Source organism: Antennarius striatus, chromosome 23 (genome assembly GCF_040054535.1).
Source record: "Antennarius striatus isolate MH-2024 chromosome 23, ASM4005453v1, whole genome shotgun sequence".
Taxonomy (NCBI): domain Eukaryota; kingdom Metazoa; phylum Chordata; class Actinopteri; order Lophiiformes; family Antennariidae; genus Antennarius; species Antennarius striatus.
In genome coordinates, this window is record NC_090798.1 from 13,224,096 (window position 1) to 13,242,539 (window position 18,444).

The 18,444-nt window shown below is 41.7% G+C and overlaps 3 long non-coding RNA genes across 3 annotated transcripts; all 3 read right to left on the bottom strand.

Moving 5' to 3' along the window:
• Window positions 1-1,674: 1,674 nt before the first annotated feature.
• Window positions 1,675-2,741, bottom strand: LOC137590876 (uncharacterized). Its single transcript, XR_011034538.1, has 5 exons — window positions 2,710-2,741; window positions 2,292-2,349; window positions 2,178-2,197; window positions 1,977-2,062; window positions 1,675-1,819 (listed from the first exon to the last, which is right to left on the bottom strand). It is a non-coding gene; the product is annotated as an uncharacterized lncRNA (long non-coding RNA).
• A 9,140-nt stretch (window positions 2,742-11,881) lies between these two features.
• Window positions 11,882-12,548, bottom strand: LOC137590715 (uncharacterized). Its single transcript, XR_011034462.1, has 4 exons — window positions 12,489-12,548; window positions 12,375-12,394; window positions 12,196-12,259; window positions 11,882-12,016 (listed from the first exon to the last, which is right to left on the bottom strand). It is a non-coding gene; the product is annotated as an uncharacterized lncRNA (long non-coding RNA).
• A 3,781-nt stretch (window positions 12,549-16,329) lies between these two features.
• Window positions 16,330-17,198, bottom strand: LOC137590716 (uncharacterized). Its single transcript, XR_011034463.1, has 3 exons — window positions 17,033-17,198; window positions 16,826-16,894; window positions 16,330-16,693 (listed from the first exon to the last, which is right to left on the bottom strand). It is a non-coding gene; the product is annotated as an uncharacterized lncRNA (long non-coding RNA).
• Window positions 17,199-18,444: the final 1,246 nt, after the last annotated feature.

Consider the following 18,444-nt stretch of genomic DNA (forward strand, 5'->3'; position numbering starts at 1 on the left):
ATGTCTTTCTAACAAGACGGACACTTTATGAAACGTTACAAAACAACAACAACAACTCAGTCAACAGAAATGTGTTTATCATTTATCATGAACAACATAACAACATCAACAGGGCAGGATACACTCCGGGAGCGATGCCAGTGCATCGCGGAGCCACACATAAACAGACAAACACACACACACACACACACACACACACACACACACACACACACACACACACACACACACACACACACACACTCACACCTACAGACAATTTGAGACAGGCCAGTTCGCTCTGTGCACAGAACAGCGCCACCTACTGCACCAGAATATAACCCGCTCTTTTCAAAGTTTGACACTAGTAATGATTTTTAACCAGTTCTTAATGAGGGTTTTTCCACTCTTTTGTGCTGAACTGTAGTTGATTAGGTGGTGATTTATGCTTACTCAACTCTGCCAAAACAGAGAGTGTTCACCGTTTACACCACTTGGTAGTAAGAGAAATTTCTACTAATTCCTAATTCTTAGGAGTGTAAATATTAGTGTCTCTACCAGATGTTGTTTCTCTTATTGATAACTGCAGACAGGACCATGCTTGACAGACAATACAGGTGATGAAGTGCTTCAGGTGCAGGAAAGAGGGACAAGTCATCAGCTTCTGTTTTCAGAAGGAGAGAGAGAACCAGCGACCGGCTGCTGTAGAGCCGGCGGCTGCGGTGGCAGAACCCCAAAGGAGCCCCACTGCCTCCTGGGTATCCGCAGCGGCTTCCAGTGCTGCAGGCCTGCCTCACACCCATCAGCTGGTGGTGTTCCAAAGCAAATTTTTGTTGGAAAACGTCTAAAAATGTATGCAAAACACATAAAGGTTTAAGAATTAAGAAGGTAAATGTCTTCCGTAACCATAAAAAATTTAGTCATCATCTGCTTTTATTTAAAGAACCCAGAACAAATGTAATAACCAAGATTCACTGAACAAGAGGTTTGAAGACAAAAAACATTAATGGCAAAAGTTGAACACCAGATCCTAGAAAACAGGTTTTAGTTTTTATGTGTGCCTTTTTGTACCTGTTTTTTAATTACTTGTTTTTAGCTCCATTTTTAACATGTGCAGTTTTAAACTGGGTACGCTGGATTAATGGGATTAATGGAGTGAGGGACGTGGAGAAAAGAGCTTCTGTCATTATTTTGATAAGTGTTAGAAAAGTTAGATGTTTTTGTGTCCAGGAAACACGCAGCATTGTTGAAAATAAAGTTGATTTGAAGCCAAAATGGAACAGAGAAATATATTTTAGCTGCAAAACCAGCACCCGGGATTGAGTGGGTATTTTATGTTCTCCTGCTTTTAAACCGTGCTCCATTTTAGTGGAAGACTTCATGTCGCGCTGCATTTTATGAATTTTTATAAATAATTATATGTGTCTTTCAACTGTAGAGTGAGTTAAATATTTGAAATAAATATTCCCAATGTGACATACAGAACCATAGAAGAAGCTCCGGTAAGAGAACTTCCAATTTTGTACGTAAAGGAATGATGTTGGGGTTGCAGTTGTGACCATCAATCAGATGTTGTACAACATCCAGGTCAGGGTGTGTGTTGTTGTTGTTCGTGAAATATCTCCATGACATTTCATCCGAATGAACAAATTCACACACAGATTAGTTACCTTTGTTTTCTTTTTATTGTCTTTTTACATTCTGCTTCATTAAAACGTCACAATTTAAATTTAAATCAGCATTCACACAACAAAGTCATGAAATGCACATTTTATGTCTGATTCATTCTGTTTCCTCAGCAAGGTCCCAGGTGTGACGACAGGTGCCTCCTGCGGCTTTCCTATGAACAGAGAATCATTCAGTTTCTTTAGAGTTGGTCAGAGAACTGAAGGATGCAGGCAGAAAATCTCTAATTAAATCTCATTGTAATTAAACCAGTCAGAAAACTTTGTTAAAACAGTATTTGTCTTGTTATTGTGACTGAAAGATTTCTCTACCTTTCAGAGTAGAATCACTTACAGTGTTTGGCTTAACGTTTTCCATCAAATCCACACACTGGACCAACATATGATGGACTTCCATTCTGATAAAATGTGTCAATAGAATATATGATACACAACATTAATATGATTATTATGTCTCTTTCTCAATAATTTGTACAACATGAACATGAAACAAAGGTGAAGCTGTTGTTTTACCTGCTGGTCTGATTCTCCCTCTGACAAAGAACATGAAACACAATTTATTGTCTTATTGAAGTGGTTACAGCTCATACATCCAATGTACTGCATGGAATTAGTGATTCTATTTACCTGAAGGGGAGAACATGATGGAACATGGGAACGGGATTAAACAAGCCATTGTGTTCAGCTGCAACAACACAACCTTAGAGTCAGTGATATTCTTTGTTCCTTGGGAAACTCATCTCTTCCTGCCCATTTCAAACACATGTTCACTAGTGAACACAGTCACTGTAACGGGGATCCAAGAAAGACCTGGTTCCACTTCCACTTTCTGTCTCAACATATAAGAAGGACTGAACAGTTTGTCAAAGCTGCAGAGAGCGAGACTCTCATAGTCATCAGTTCTTAACAAGCTCTCTAACGACACCAGTGCTAACAGTTATTTGAAATTCATATACTAACACATTGTCTGTGGAGTCAGAATGTGATTGAAGGTGGTGTATGCCATCCCATAAAGAACACTGTGCCCCAGAAACAGGAGTCTTACCTTTGTAGTGGACGTCTTGCAGACAAACTGGGATGAAGTGGTAGAGAGTCAGTGTGAAGAGGCTGCTTAAATAGGTGCAGGCATGATGGGGTGAGGTCAGCTGGCAGTGGGTGAAGTAGGGCGGATGAGGGGGCGTGTCAGTCAGGTGATGGAGGAAGGAGAAGGCCTGGGGCACCTGGAATGAAATGTGTTTGAGGATATGGGAATGTTGCTGGAGGTAGAGACGAGAGACCATGTGACAAACATGATGTTGATACCAGTGGAGATGCTGCTCCCAGTTTACACTGTAGAGTTAAACCAGTTTGATGAATGGATAGGAATAAACTTCACGTCACGTGTTGATATCAGTCAAGAATTAAACCTTCTTTAGTCTATGTTTTGGAGAGTTTGAAAGTTTATTTCTCAACCTAACAACATGTTGACCATGAACAATCAAATCTATATTTGCAGTAACTAATGAGAAGACACACCTCAGTGGTCCACATACTCCTGTCAATACATTTATGCTAAACACACCAGAGGCATGGTCATATATGACATCATAACACATGCAGACTCCACTCAGAACGGCCCCAGGTGGAACTGAACCCAACACCTTGCTGTGAGACAAGCGCTCTACCCACCGCCTCACCGTGCTGCCCATTCTTTGTTCAAGATAAACCAAAAGTAATAATGATACCGATGTGGTTCCAGACTCAACGGACATGTTTTCATTGTTGACTAGTCATACTAGAAGGGTTCATCTATCATGGCTGTGGTTTTATTTGCCCTGACATGTTGGGTAAAGAGTTTGATGAAATGTTTTCTAACCATAAACAGAAATTCATATACATATTATACAACCAATCTACCAACAGTGTGAAGATGTTCACAACATATCTGACACAGAGAGCATGCTGGAAGGAGGATCAGGTTGGAAGGATGGAGCTGATGATCTAGCAGAATCCTTAGCAACCACATCTACAGGGTGTTGCCTTGAGAACCAGGGTCTGACGACCAAATTGAGCAGAACATTTGTTGACAGAAATGTGAGAAGGAAGACAAGAGAAGATTACAGAGCAGAGACAAGAGAACAGTGGGAGATTCAGATTTGATAAAGGTTCAATATTCCCAACTCTTCCCAAAGGACCAACTCCAAACACGTATCTGCAATCTATATAAATGGTGACAGATTTAATGACTGGTGAACAAACAGGCCTCAGGTAGAACAGTAATAGTAGTTGGGTCTCAGTGGCTCAGCGGTAGAGCAGACGTCTTGAAGACAGACCACCCAGCCGTCGGTGGTTGGAGTCCCGCTCCCACCAGGACATCCTCCGGAGTGTGAGCTGACGTTGGGAGGTGTCACCTCCCAGCCAATGCCGAGGTGCCCTCGAGCAAGGTGCCGTCCCCCCTACAAGCTGTTCAATTGAGGCGCACCCCAAAAGTCGCTGCCTGTCACTCTGCCTCCCCATGTACTGTTTGATGTTGTGTGTTCTGTGTACTAATTGCATGCTTACAGGCCCCTTGTGTACTGTGGTTGTGTTTCAGGGGCATGTACACACTAATTGCAACTAACACAAACGTACACCACCTGAGTGAAAAAGTAATTTTCACATCTGGGGATAAGTGAAGTATACTTTCTTTCTTTCCTGATGTGGAGCCATCTACAAACAAAAGAAGTCAGAACAGGGAGAACAAACATGATGATGATTACGGAGTATGTCAGTTTGGCCACAGGGAAAATAATGACAGATTTCCATGCCTCTGGTGTGTTTAGCATAAATGTAATGACAGGAGTATGTTGACCACTGAGGTGTGTCTTCTTTTTAGTTACTGCAAGCATGGATTTGATTGTTCATGGTCAACATGTTGTTAGGTGGCCTGCACCTATTTAAGCAGCCTCTTCACACTGACTCTCTACCACTTCATCCCAGTTTGTCTGCAAGACGTCCACTACAAAGGTAAGACTCCTGTTTCTGGGGCACAGTGTTCTTTATGGGATGGCATACACCACCTTCAATCACATTCTGACTCCACAGACAATGTGTTAGTATATGTATTTCACATAACTGTTAGCAGGAACAGGAAGAGATGAGTTTCCCAAGGAACAAAGAATATCACTGACTCTAAGGTTGTGTTGTTGCAGCTGAACACAATGGCTTGTTTAATCCCGTTCCCATGTTCCATCATGTTCTCCCCTTCAGGTAAATAGAATCACTAATTCCATGCAGTACATTGGATGTATGAGCTGTAACCACTTCAATAAGACAATAAATTGTGTTTCATGTTCTTTGTCAGAGGGAGAATCAGACCAGCAGGTAAAACAACAGCTTCACCTTTGTTTCATGTTCATGTTGTACAAATTAATACTAAGAAAGAGGAGAAAAAATTCATATTTGTGACCTGATTTTCATATTAATGTTGTGTATCATATATTCTATTGACACATTTTTCAGAATGATGGTCCAGTGTGTGGATTTGATGAAAAACGTTACGCCAAAAACTGTAAGTGATTCTACTCTGAAAGGTAGAGAAATCTTTCAGTCACAATAACAATAAAAATAATAAAGACTTTCTGACTGGTTTAACTACATAGAGACTTTTTTGCCTTCAGTTTTCTGACGAACTCGAAAGAAACTCATCAATTCTTTGTTCATAGGAAAGCCGGAGGACGTATCTGTCGTCACAGCTGGGACCTTGCTGAGGAAACAGAATGAATCAGACATAAAATGTGCATTTCATGCTGATTTAAATTGTGATAATAAATCAAAATGGGAGTACTTGGTGTGTCATCTGGAAGGAAAGTAGATAAGGAGACTTGGTGGTGGAATGAGGAGGTACAGGAGTGTATACAGAGAAAGAGGTTAGCTAAGAAGAAGTGGGACACTGAGAGGACTGAGGAGAGTAGACAGGAGTACAGGGAGATGCAGCGTAAGGTGAAGGTAGAGGTAGCAAAGGCCAAACAAGAAGCTTATGATGACTTGTATGCTAGGTTGGACAGTAAGGAGGGAGAGACTGATCTATACCGGTTGGCAAGACAGAGAGACAGAGATGGGAAGGACGTGCAGCAGGTTAGGGTGATTAAGGATAGGGATGGAAGTCTATTGACAGGTGCCAACAGTGTGATGGGAAGATGGAAAGAGTACTTTGAAGAGTTGATGAACGTGGAAAATGAGAGAGAACAAAGACTAGAAGAGGTGACTGTTGTGGACCAGGATGTAGCAAAGATTCGTCAGGATGAAGTGAGGAGGGCACTGAAGAGGATGAAGAGTGGAAAGGCAGTCGGTCCTGATGATATACCTGTAGAGGTATGGAAGTGTCTAGGAGAGGTGGAGTAGAGTTTCTGACTGGGTTGTTCAACAGGATCTTAGATAGTGAGAAGATGCCTGAGGAATGGAGGAGAAGTGTGCTGGTGCCCATTTTTAAGAACAAGGGAGATGTGCAGAGTTGTGGCAACTACAGAGGAATAAAGCTGATGAGCCATACAATGAAGTTATGGGAGAGAGTAGTGGAAGCTAGACTAAGGGCAGAAGTGAACATTTGTGAGCAGCAGTATGGTTTCATGCCAAAACAGAGTACTACAGATGCAGTATTTGCGTTGAGGATGTTGATAGAGAAGTATAGAGAAGGCCAGAGGGAGCTGCATTGTGTTTTTGTAGATCTGGAGAAAGCTGATGACAGGGTGTCCAGAGAGGAACTGTGGTATTGTATGAGGAAGTCTGGAGTGGCAGAGAAGTATGTTAGAGCGGTGCAGGACATGTGTGAGGACTGTAAGACAGTGGTGAGGTGTGTGTAGGTGTGACAGAAGAGTTCAAGGTGGAGGTGGGACTGCATCAGGGATCAGCTCTGAGCCCCTTCTTGTTGCTATGGTGATGGACAGGCTGACAGACCAGGTTAGACAGGAATCTCCATGGACTATGATGTTTGCAGATGACATTGTGATCTGTAGTGAGAGCAGGGAACAGGTGGAGGAGAAGCTAGAGAGGTGGAGGTTTGTCCTGGAAAGGAGAGGAATGAAGGTTAGCCGCAGTAAGACAGAGTACATGTGTGTGAATGAGAGGGACCCAAGTGGAAGAGTGAGGTTACAGGGAGAAGATATCAAGAAGGGGGAGGATTTGAAGTACTTAGGGTCAACAGTCCAGAGCAATGGAGAGTGTGGAAAAGAGGTGAAGAAGCGTGTCCAGGCAGGATGGAACGGGTGGAGGAAAGTGTCAGGTGTGATGTGTGATAGAAGAGTATCAGCTAAAATGAAAGGAAAGGTGTACAAAACTGTGGTGAGACCAGCGATGTTGTTTGGTCTAGAGACAGTGTCACTGAGGAAAAGACAGGAGACAGAGCTGGAGGTAGCAGAGATGAAGATGCTGAGGTTCTCTCTGGGAGTGACCAGGATGGATAGGATCAGGAATGAGTCCATCAGAGGGACAGCACATGTTAGAGGTTCTGGAGATAAAGTCAGAGAGGCCAGACTGAGATGGTTTGGACATGTCCAGAGGAGAGATAGTGAATATATTGGTAGAAGGATGCTGAGTTCTGAACTGCCAGGCAGGAGGCCTAGAGGAAGACCAAAGAGGAGGTTTATGGATGTAGTGAAAGAGGACATGAAGGTAGTTGGTGTGAGAGAAGAGGATTCAAAAGACAGGGTTAGATGTAGGACACTGATTGGCTGTGGAGACCCCTGAAGGGAAAAGCTGAAAGGAGAAGCAGATACGTGTTTGGCTTTATTTATTGGACAAGCCGTTACAGGGAGAACAAACATGATGATGATTACGTATGTCAGTTTGGCCACAGGGAAAATAATGACATATATGACCATGCCTCTGGTGTGTTCAGCATAGATGAATTGACAGCAGTATGTTGACCACTGAGGTGTGTCTTCTCATTAGTTACTTTAAATTTGGATTTCATTACTCATAGTGGAGATGTCCTTAGGTTGAGAAATGAATAATTCAAACACATGGACTATCAAAGGTCTAATTCTTTACTAATGTGAACAAATATGGTGAAGTTTATTCCTCTCAAGTCATAGCAGTCATTCATGTTCTTTTAAGGCTTTTTCTGTGCTCCCTTTTACATCCAATCCTCCCATAAGACTGACAACAACTGTCAGATGGAACCATCAGACTTGGGCCCATAAAATAAAATCTTGCTTTTGTAGACAGTAAAGGATTGCAGCTGTAGATTCCATTTATGAAGGTTGAAGTGGACTGAATTTCTGTTTATGGTTAGAAAACATTTCATCAAACTCTTTACCCAACATGTCAGGGCAAATAAAACCACAGCCATGATAGATGAACCCTTCTAGTATGACTAGTCAACAATGAAAACATGTCCGTTGAGTCTGGAACCACATCGGTATCATTATTACTTTTGGTATTTCTTGAACAAAGAATGGGCAGCACGGTGAGGCGGTGGGTAGAGCGCTTGTCTCACAGCAAGGTGTTGGGTTCAGTTCCACCTGGGGCCGTTCTGAGTGGAGTCTGCATGTGTTATGATGTCATATATGACCATGCCTCTGGTGTGTTTAGCATAAACGTATTGACAGGAGTATGTGGACCACTGAGGTGTGTCTTCTCATTAGTTACTGCAAATATAGATTTGATTGTTCATGGTCAACATGTTGTTAGGTTGAGAAATTAAACATTCAAACTCTCCAAAACATAGACTAAAGAAGGTTTAATTCTTGACTGATATCAACACGTGACGTGAAGTTTATTCCTATCCATTCATCAAACTGGTTTAACTCTACAGTGTAAACTGGGAGCAGCATCTCCACTGGTATCAACATCATGTTTGTCACATGGTCTCTCGTCTCTACCTCCAGCAACATTCCCATATCCTCAAACACTTTTCATTCCAGGTGCCCCAGGCCTTCTCCTTCCTCCATCACCTGACTGACACGCCCCCTCATCCGCCCTACTTCACCCACTGCCAGCTGACCTCACCCCATCATGCCTGCACCTATTTAAGCAGCCTCTTCACACTGACTCTCTACCACTTCATCCCAGTTTGTCTGCAAGACGTCCACTACAAAGGTAAGACTCCTGTTTCTGGGGCACAGTGTTCTTTATGGGATGGCATACACCACCTTCAATCACATTCTGACTCCACAGACAATGTGTTAGTATATGTATTTCAAATAACTGTTAGCACTGGTGTCGTTAGAGAGCTTGTTAAGAACTGAAGACTATGAGAGTCTCGCTCTCTGCAGCTTTGACAAACTGTTCAGTCCTTCTTATATGTTGAGACAGAAAGTGGAAGTGGAACCAGGTCTTTCTTGGATCCCCGTTACAGTGACTGTGTTCACTAGTGAACATGTGTTTGAAATGGGCAGGAAGAGATGAGTTTCCCAAGGAACAAAGAATATCACTGACTCTAAGGTTGTGTTGTTGCAGCTGAACACAATGGCTTGTTTAATCCCGTTCCCATGTTCCATCATGTTCTCCCCTTCAGGTAAATAGAATCACTAATTCCATGCAGTACATTGGATGTATGAGCTGTAACCACTTCAATAAGACAATAAATTGTGTTTCATGTTCTTTGTCAGAGGGAGAATCAGACCAGCAGGTAAAACAACAGCTTCACCTTTGTTTCATGTTCATGTTGTACAAATTATTGAGAAAGAGACATAATAATCATATTAATGTTGTGTATCATATATTCTATTGACACATTTTATCAGAAAGGAAGTCCATCATATGTTGGTCCAGTGTGTGGATTTGATGGAAAACGTTAAGCCAAACACTGTAAGTGATTCTACTCTGAAAGGTAGAGAAATCTTTCAGTCACAATAACAAGACAAATACTGTTTTAACAAAGTTTTCTGACTGGTTTAATTACAATGAGATTTAATTAGAGATTTTCTGCCTGCATCCTTCAGTTCTCTGACCAACTCTAAAGAAACTGAATGATTCTCTGTTCATAGGAAAGCCGCAGGAGGCACCTGTCGTCACACCTGGGACCTTGCTGAGGAAACAGAATGAATCAGACATAAAATGTGCATTTCATGACTTTGTTGTGTGAATGCTGATTTAAATTGTGACGTTTTAATGAAGCAGAATGTAAAAAGACAATAAAAACAAATGGTAATTGAGAATAAGTTCTCTGTGTGTGAATTTGTTCTTTCAGATGATTGTCTTACACACCAGAGGCATGGGAATCTGTCATTATTTTCCCTGTGGCCAAACTGACATACTCCATAATCATCAACATGTTTGTTCTCCCTGTTCTGACTTGTCTCATAAATAAAGATCTCCATTTGTTTGTAGATGGCTCCACATCATGAGACCCAACTACTAATGTCATTGGTTCTACTCATGAAGTTTTTCTTTCAGACTCTTTACCTGCTCACTATTCAGCCTGAGTAGTTCTATTATTGATCTGACTGAGGCCTGTTTGTTCACCAGTCATTAAATCTGTCACCATTTATATAGATTGCAGATACGTGTTTGGAGTTGGTCCTTTGGGAAGAGTTGGGAATATTGAACCTTTATCAAATCTGAATCTCCCACTGTTCTCTTGTCTCTGCTCTGTAATCTTCTCTTGTCTTCCTTCTCACATTTCTGTCAACAAATGTTCTGCTCAATTTGGTCTTCAGACCCTGGTTCTCAAGGCAACACCCTTGTAGATGTTGTTGCTAAGGAAGCTGCTAAATCATCAGCGCCATCCTTCCCACCTGATCCTCCTTCCAGCATGCTCTCTGTGTCAGATATGCAGTGAACATCTTCTTCGCCGGATATCCATTCCTTTACTACAACTTCTGACAGAAATAAAGAGTACACTGAAGAGCAGTACACTGTTGGTAAACTCTCAGCATTATATGTATGGACAACTACAGCTAATGTGATCAGGGAGACAGGTAGGAGAGTACTTGGTGTGTCATCTGGAAGGAAAGTAGATAAGGAGACTTGGTGGTGGAATGAGGAGGTACAGGAGTGTATACAGAGAAAGAGGTTAGCTAAGAAGAAGTGGGACACTGAGAGGACTGAGGAGAGTAGACAGGAGTACAGGGAGATGCAGCGTAAGGTGAAGGTAGAGGTAGCAAAGGCCAAACAAGAAGCTTATGATGACTTGTATGCTAGGTTGGACAGTAAGGAGGGAGAGACTGATCTATACCGGTTGGCAAGACAGACAGAGATGGGAAGGACGTGCAGCAGGTTAGGGTGATTAAGGATAGGGATGGAAGTCTATTGACAGGTGCCAGTAGTGTGATGGGAAGATGGAAAGAGTACTTTGAAGAGTTGATGAACGTGGAAAATGAGAGAGAACAAAGACTAGAAGAGGTGACTGTTGTGAATTTATTGGTAGAAGGATGCTGAGTTCTGAACTGCCAGGCAGGAGGCCTAGAGGAAGACCAAAGAGGAGGTTTATGGATGTAGTGAAAGAGGACATGAAGGTAGTTGGTGTGAGAGAAGAGGATGCAGAAGACAGGGTTAGATGGGGGACACTGATTGGCTGTGGAGACCCTGAAGGGAAAAGAGGAAAGGAGAAGAAGAAGATCGTTTTGTAATAATATAATATTTATTATAATATTTAATCAACAACACACATAATTCCACAATGAATAGCTAAAAATTGTCAAGACTGGCAGAGAGAACCCAAAAGCATGAGGACAGGTCAAGAGTTGTTATAATGGGAGTCAATTGGACCAATTTTGACCATTTTAGGTATTGTGTGTACACAATGAAAATCTGATATTCTATACACTACCAATTACAGACATTAAGGAATTTAGAAAATAAATATGAAAGAAAAGTACTGGCAAAATGTCATATATTTAGCCTTTTAACTGACTGATTTATTGGGAGAGAAACACATAAAAACAACAAAAATGTTACTTTGGGGCCCAAACAGTGCCCAAGGGTTTACATGAAACTATACTTCAGTTAACTTTAGGCAATAAATCTATGTGTTCAGGAAATGCTGTAATTGTTCTATGTTTGAACAATCCGACAGCTGAAATTCTCTATAATTGAGTCAGAAGGAAGTGAAAATTGTTCATATGTCGTGTCTCAGTGTTCCACTGCAGACAGTCTTGTGTTTGTAACGTAACTTTGGAAAATGTCTGAAGAAGTTCTTGATTTATTCATGTGAACCTTCTCAGGCCACATTGATGACATTTCACCAGACAGAACAAATTCACACACAGAGAAATTATTCAGAATTATCTTTCCTTTCTTTTTATTGTGTTTTTATATTCCGCCTTATTAAAATATAACAATTTAAATCAGCATTCACACAACAAAGTCATGAAATGCACATTTTATGTCTGATTCATTCTGTTTCCTCAGCAAGGTCCCAGGTGTGACGACAGGTGCCTCCTGCGGCTTTCCTATGAACAGAGAATCATTCAGTTTCTTTAGAGTTGGTCAGAGAACTGAAGGATGCAGGCAGAAAATCTCTAATTAAATCTCATTGTAATTAAATCAGTCAGAAAACTTTGTTAAAACAGTATTTGTCTTGTTATTGTGATTGAAAGATTTCTCTGCCTTTCAGAGTAGAATCACTTACAGTGTTTGGCTTAACGTTTTCCATCAAATCCACACACTGGACCAACATATGATGGACTTCCATTCTGATAAAATGTGTCAATGGAATATATGTAATACAACATTAATATGATTATTATGTCTCTTTCTCAATAATTTGTACAACATGAACATGAAACAAAGTTGAAGCTGTTGTTTTACCTGCTGGTCTGATTCTCCCTCTGACAAAGAACATGAAACACAATTTATTGTCTTATTGAAGTGGTTACAGCTCATACATCCAATGTACTGCATGGAATTAGTGATTCTATTTACCTGAAGGGGAGAACATGATGGAACATGGGAACGGGATTAAACAAGCCATTGTGTTCAGCTGCAACAACACAACCTTAGAGTCAGTGATATTCTTTGTTCCTTGGGAAACTCATCTCTTCCTGCCCATTTCAAACACATGTTCACTAGTGAACACAGTCACTGTAACGGGGATCCAAGAAAGACCTGGTTCCACTTCCACTTTCTGTCTCAACATATAAGAAGGACTGAACAGTTTGTCAAGGCAGCAGAGAGCGAGACTCTCATAGTCTTCAGTTCTTAACAAGCTCTCTAACGACACCAGTGCTAACAGTTATTTGAAATTCATATACTAACACATTGTCTGTGGAGTCAGAATGTGATTGAAAGTGGTGTATGCCATCCCATAAAGAACACTGTGCCCCAGAAACAGGAGTCTTACCTTTGTAGTGGAGGTCTTGCAGACAAACTGGGATGAAGTGGTAGAGAGTCAGTGTGAAGAGGCTGCTTAAATAGGTGCAGGCCACCTAACAACATGTTGACCATGAACAATCAAATCCATGCTTGCAGTAACTAAAAAGAAGACACACCTCAGTGGTCAACATACTCCTGTCAATACATTTATGCTAAACACACCAGAGGCATGGAAATCTGTCATTATTTTCCCTGTGGCCAAACTGACATACTCCGTAATCATCATCATGTTTGTTCTCCCTGTTCTGACTTCTTTTGTTTGTAGATGGCTCCACATCAGGAAAGAAAGAAAGTATACTTCACTTATCCCCAGATGTGAAAATTACTTTTTCACTCAGGTGGTGTACGTTTGTGTTAGTTGCAATTAGTGTGTACATGCCCCTGAAACACAACCACAGTACACAAGGGGCCTGTAAGCATGCAATTAGTACACAGAACACGCAACATCAAACAGTACATGGGGAGGCAGAGTGACAGGCAGCGACTTTTGGGGTGCGCCTCAATTGAACAGCTTGTAGGGGGGACGGCACCTTGCTCGAGGGCACCTCGGCATTGGCTGGGAGGTGACACCTCCCAACGTCAGCTCACACTCCGGAGGATATCCTGGTGGGAGCGGGACTCCAACCACCGACGGCTGGGTGGTCTGTCTTCAAGACGTCTGCTCTACCGCTGAGCCACTGAGACCCAACTACTATTACTGTTCTACCTGAGGCCTGTTTGTTCACCAGTCATTAAATCTGTCACCATTTATATAGATTGCAGATACGTGTTTGGAGTTGGTCCTTTGGGAAGAGTTGGGAATATTGAACCTTTATCAAATCTGAATCTCCCACTGTTCTCTTGTCTCTGCTCTGTAATCTTCTCTTGTCTTCCTTCTCACATTTCTGTCAACAAATGTTCTGCTCAATTTGGTCTTCAGACCCTGGTTCTCAAGGCAACACCCTGTAGATGTGGTTGCTAAGGATTCTGCTAAATCATCAGCTCCATCCTTCCCACCTGATCCTCCTTCCAGCATGCTCTCTGTGTCAGATATGTTGTGAACATCTTCACACTGTTGGTAGATTGGTTGTATAATATGTATATGAATTTCTGTTTATGGTTAGAAAACATTTCATCAAACTCTTTACCCAACATGTCAGGGCAAATAAAACCACAGCCATGATAGATTAACCCTTCTAGTATGACTAGTCAACAATGAAAACATGTCCGTTGAGTCTGGAACCACATCGGTATCATTATTACTTTTGGTATTTCTTGAACAAAGAATGGGCAGCACGGTGAGGCGGTGGGTAGAGCGCTTGTCTCACAGCAAGGTGTTGGGTTCAGTTCCACCTGGGGTCGTTCTGAGTGGAGTCTGCATGTGTTATGATGTCATATATGACCATGCCTCTGGTGTGTTTAGCATAAATGTATTGACAGGAGTATGTGGACCACTGAGGTGTGTCTTCTCATTAGTTACTGCAAATATAGATTTGATTGTTCATGGTCAACATGTTGTTAGGTTGAGAAATAAACTTTCAAACTCTCCAAAACATAGACTAAAGAAGGTTTAATTCTTGACTGATATCAACACGTGACGTGAAGTTTATTCCTATCCATTCATTAAACTGGTTTAACTCTACAGTGTAAACTGGGAGCAGCATCTCCACTGGTATCAACATCATGTTTGTCACATGGTCTCTCGTCTCTACCTCCAGCAACATTCCCATATCCTCAAACACATTTCATTCCAGGTGCCCCAGGCCTTCTCCTTCCTCCATCACCTGACTGACACGCCCCCTCATCCGCCCTACTCCACCCACTGCCAGCTGACCTCACCCCATCATGCCTGCACCTATTTAAGCAGCACCATTTGTCCTTCTGCGTTCCTCTCCTGGATACCAAACCTGCCCATCACCTCCTCATCACCTCTGTTTCCTGCACCAACATGTCCATTGAAGTCTGCTCCAATGACAACTCTCTCACTTGTAGGCATGCTCTGCATCACTTCATCAAAGTCCGACCAGAATTTCTCCTTCTCCTCCAGCTCACATCCTACCTGTGGAGCATACCCACTAATGACATTAGTAGTTGGGTCTCATGATGTGGAGCCATCTACAAACAAATGGAGATCTTTATTTATGAGACAAGTCAGAACAGGGAGAACAAACATGGTGATGATTACAGAGTATGTCAGTTTGGCCACAGGGAAAATAATATCATCTGACACAGAATGATGGCACTGCTTGATGTCTCAGACAAATCAAACATGAGGAAACTCTCTGACATCAACAACTGTCAGAGAAAAGAGTAACCTGGAAGGAGACAGGACCAGCAGCCAAAACCCTGCTGCCTTCTTCCAGTAATGAAGCTGTTACTCTGACTGGACAATGCCCCCCCCTGACTGCAAGAGAGGCAGTGGTTGTCGTCACTGTCAGACTCCACTGCTCAAATCACTCCAGCAACATTGTCCTCACGTTAAACACTGACAAAACAAATGGAATCCAACTGACCACAGCACATCTGCAGTGGATTCAGAGACTGCTGCTATCCAGATGAGACTGTTTTCATACAAAGTATTCTGGTTGAATAATTACAGCATTTTCCGCACTATAAGGCACACCTAAAATGTTTTCATTCCCTCAAAAACTGAAGATACAGAAGATACTGTACCCATGTATTTACCAATACAGGGAGTTAGTTTAAAGCACTTTTAGATTAGAAACACAAAAATTAAAAAAAAAAAAAAGCGTCACTGAGAGCCAATCAGGAGCTCTCCTGTGATCCTGCGGACATAAACAAACAGGTGAAGACATTTCCTTCATGGTGGGGGTAACACAGGACCACACAAACAGTGCCTGTGAGAAGACCAGGAGCAGTAACAGAGTACTGCTGCCCTCTTGTGCTGATTATTGATCCCCCTCTACAGAGTACTGTAACAACAATATCATTCAGTTCACTACTGGGTTGATTTTCCAGCATTAAAAGTTTGAGTATAATCATCCATCCCAACACGCACCTGTGTAACCTGTCAGGTGGGTGGACTATCTCCATCGGGGGTGATGCCGTATTTCTCTATTAAAGTTTTTATTAAAAGAATCTCGCATTCATTTGGAACTTTTCAGGAGTCTGACTGTCTCTGACAGAAGATTCAAAGGCCCTGATCAGCTCACCTGGGCCTTTTTTGAGAAGACGTCTTTTGACCGTCAGCAAATACTTGAATCCATCGTTATGTTCCGCCAAGGCTTTCAAGTCACTAAGTTTGGCTTGGAAGAGGTTGAAATCCCTAAAAAACAATTATTTATTTCTAGGGAAATAGGTGTGTGCAGGTTTTAGCATCCTCCTCAGCTAAGATTTTTTGTACATTTTCTCTTTTGACTTGCTGACCCGCTTCATCTTTAGCCCATGAAGTAGTCCGTCTACTCCAAAACTGTCAGGATGAGTACTTTTTTCATCCCCTGTCCCTCTGTTATTTTTCCAGTTCTGTACACTACCCTCCTCTGAGGATTGACAGGTTTCATCGACATTTTTATTTCCATTTTCTTGTAGATGAGACAACTTTAATCATCTCATCTCAATCTTCTCAGTCCACATTGATGACAGAACAAATTCACACACATAGTAAAGATAATTCTGAAAGATTTATTTTTATTGTCTTTTACATTTTGCTTTATTATCACAATTTAAATCAGCATGAAATGCACATTTTATGTCTGATTCATTCTGTTTCCTCAGCAAGGTCCCAGCTGTGACGACAGATGCCTCCTCCGGCTTTCCTATGAACAAAGAATTGATGAGTTTCTTTTGAGTTCGTCAGAAAACTGAAGGCAAAAAAGTCTCTATGTAGTTAAACCAGTCAGAAAGTCTTTATTATTTTTATTGTTATTGTGACTGAAAGATTTCTCTACCTTTCAGAGTAGAATCACTTAGTTTTTGGCGTAACGTTTTTCATCAAATCCACACACTGGACCAACATTCTGAAAAATGTGTCAATAGAATATATGATACACAACGTTAATATGAAAATCAGGTCACAAATATGAATTTTTTCTCCTCTTTCTTAGCATTAATTTGTACAACATGAACATGAAACAAAGTTGAAGCTGTTGTTTTACCTGCTGGTCTGATTCTCCCTCTGACAAAGAACATGAAACACAATTTATTGTCTTATTGAAGTGGTTACAGCTCATACATCCAATGTACTGCATGGAATTAGTGATTCTATTTACCTGAAGGGGAGAACATGATGGAACATGGGAACGGGATTAAACAAGCCATTGTGTTCAGCTGCAACAACACAACCTTAGAGTCAGTGATATTCTTTGTTCCTTGGGAAACTCATCTCTTCCTGCCAATTTCAAACACATGTTCACTAGTGAACACAGTCACTGTAACGGGGATCCAAGAAAGACCTGGTTCCACTTCCACTTTCTGTCTCAACATATAAGAAGGACTGAACAGTTTGTCAAAGCTGCAGAGAGCGAGACTCTCATAGTCTTCAGTTCTTAACAAGCTCTCTAACGACACCAGTGCTAACAGTTATTTGAAATACATATACTAACACATTGTCTGTGGAGTCAGAATGTGATTGAAGGTGGTGTATGCCATCCCATAAAGAACACTGTGCCCCAGAAACAGGAGTCTTACCTTTGTAGTGGAGGTCTTGCAGACAAACTGGGATGAAGTGGTAGAGAGTCAGTGTGAAGAGGCTGCTTAAATAGGTGCAGGCATGATGGGGTGAGGTCAGCTGGCAGTGGGTGGAGTAGGGCGGATGAGGGGGCGTGTCAGTCAGGTGATGGAGGAAGGAGAAGGCCTGGGGCACCTGGAATGAAATGTGTTTGAGGATATGGGAATGTTGCTGGAGGTAGAGACGAGAGACCATGTGACAAACATGATGTTGATACCAGTGGAGATGCTGCTCCCAGTTTACACTGTAGAGTTAAACCAGTTTGATGAATGGATAGGAATAAACTTCACGTCACGTGTTGATATCAGTCAAGAATTAAACCTTCTTTAGTCTATGTTTTGGAGAGTTTGAAAGTTTATTTCTCAACCTAACAACATGTTGACCATGAACAATCAAATCTATATTTGCAGTAACTAATGAGAAGACACACCTCAGTGGTCCACATACTCCTGTCAATACATTTATGCTAAACACACACCAGAGGCATGGTCATATATGACATCATAACACATGCAGACTCCACTCAGAACGGCCCCAGGTGGAACTGAACCCAACACCTTGCTGTGAGACAAGCGCTCTACCCACCGCCTCACCGTGCTGCCCATTCTTTGTTCAAGAAATACCAAAAGTAATAATGATACCGATGTGGTTCCAGACTCAACGGACATGTTTTCATTGTTGACTAGTCATACTAGAAGGGTTAATCTATCATGGCTGTGGTTTTATTTGCCCTGACATGTTGGGTAAAGAGTTTGATGAAATGTTTTCTAACCATAAACAGAAATTCATATACATATTATACAACCAATCTACCAACAGTGTGAAGATGTTCACAACATA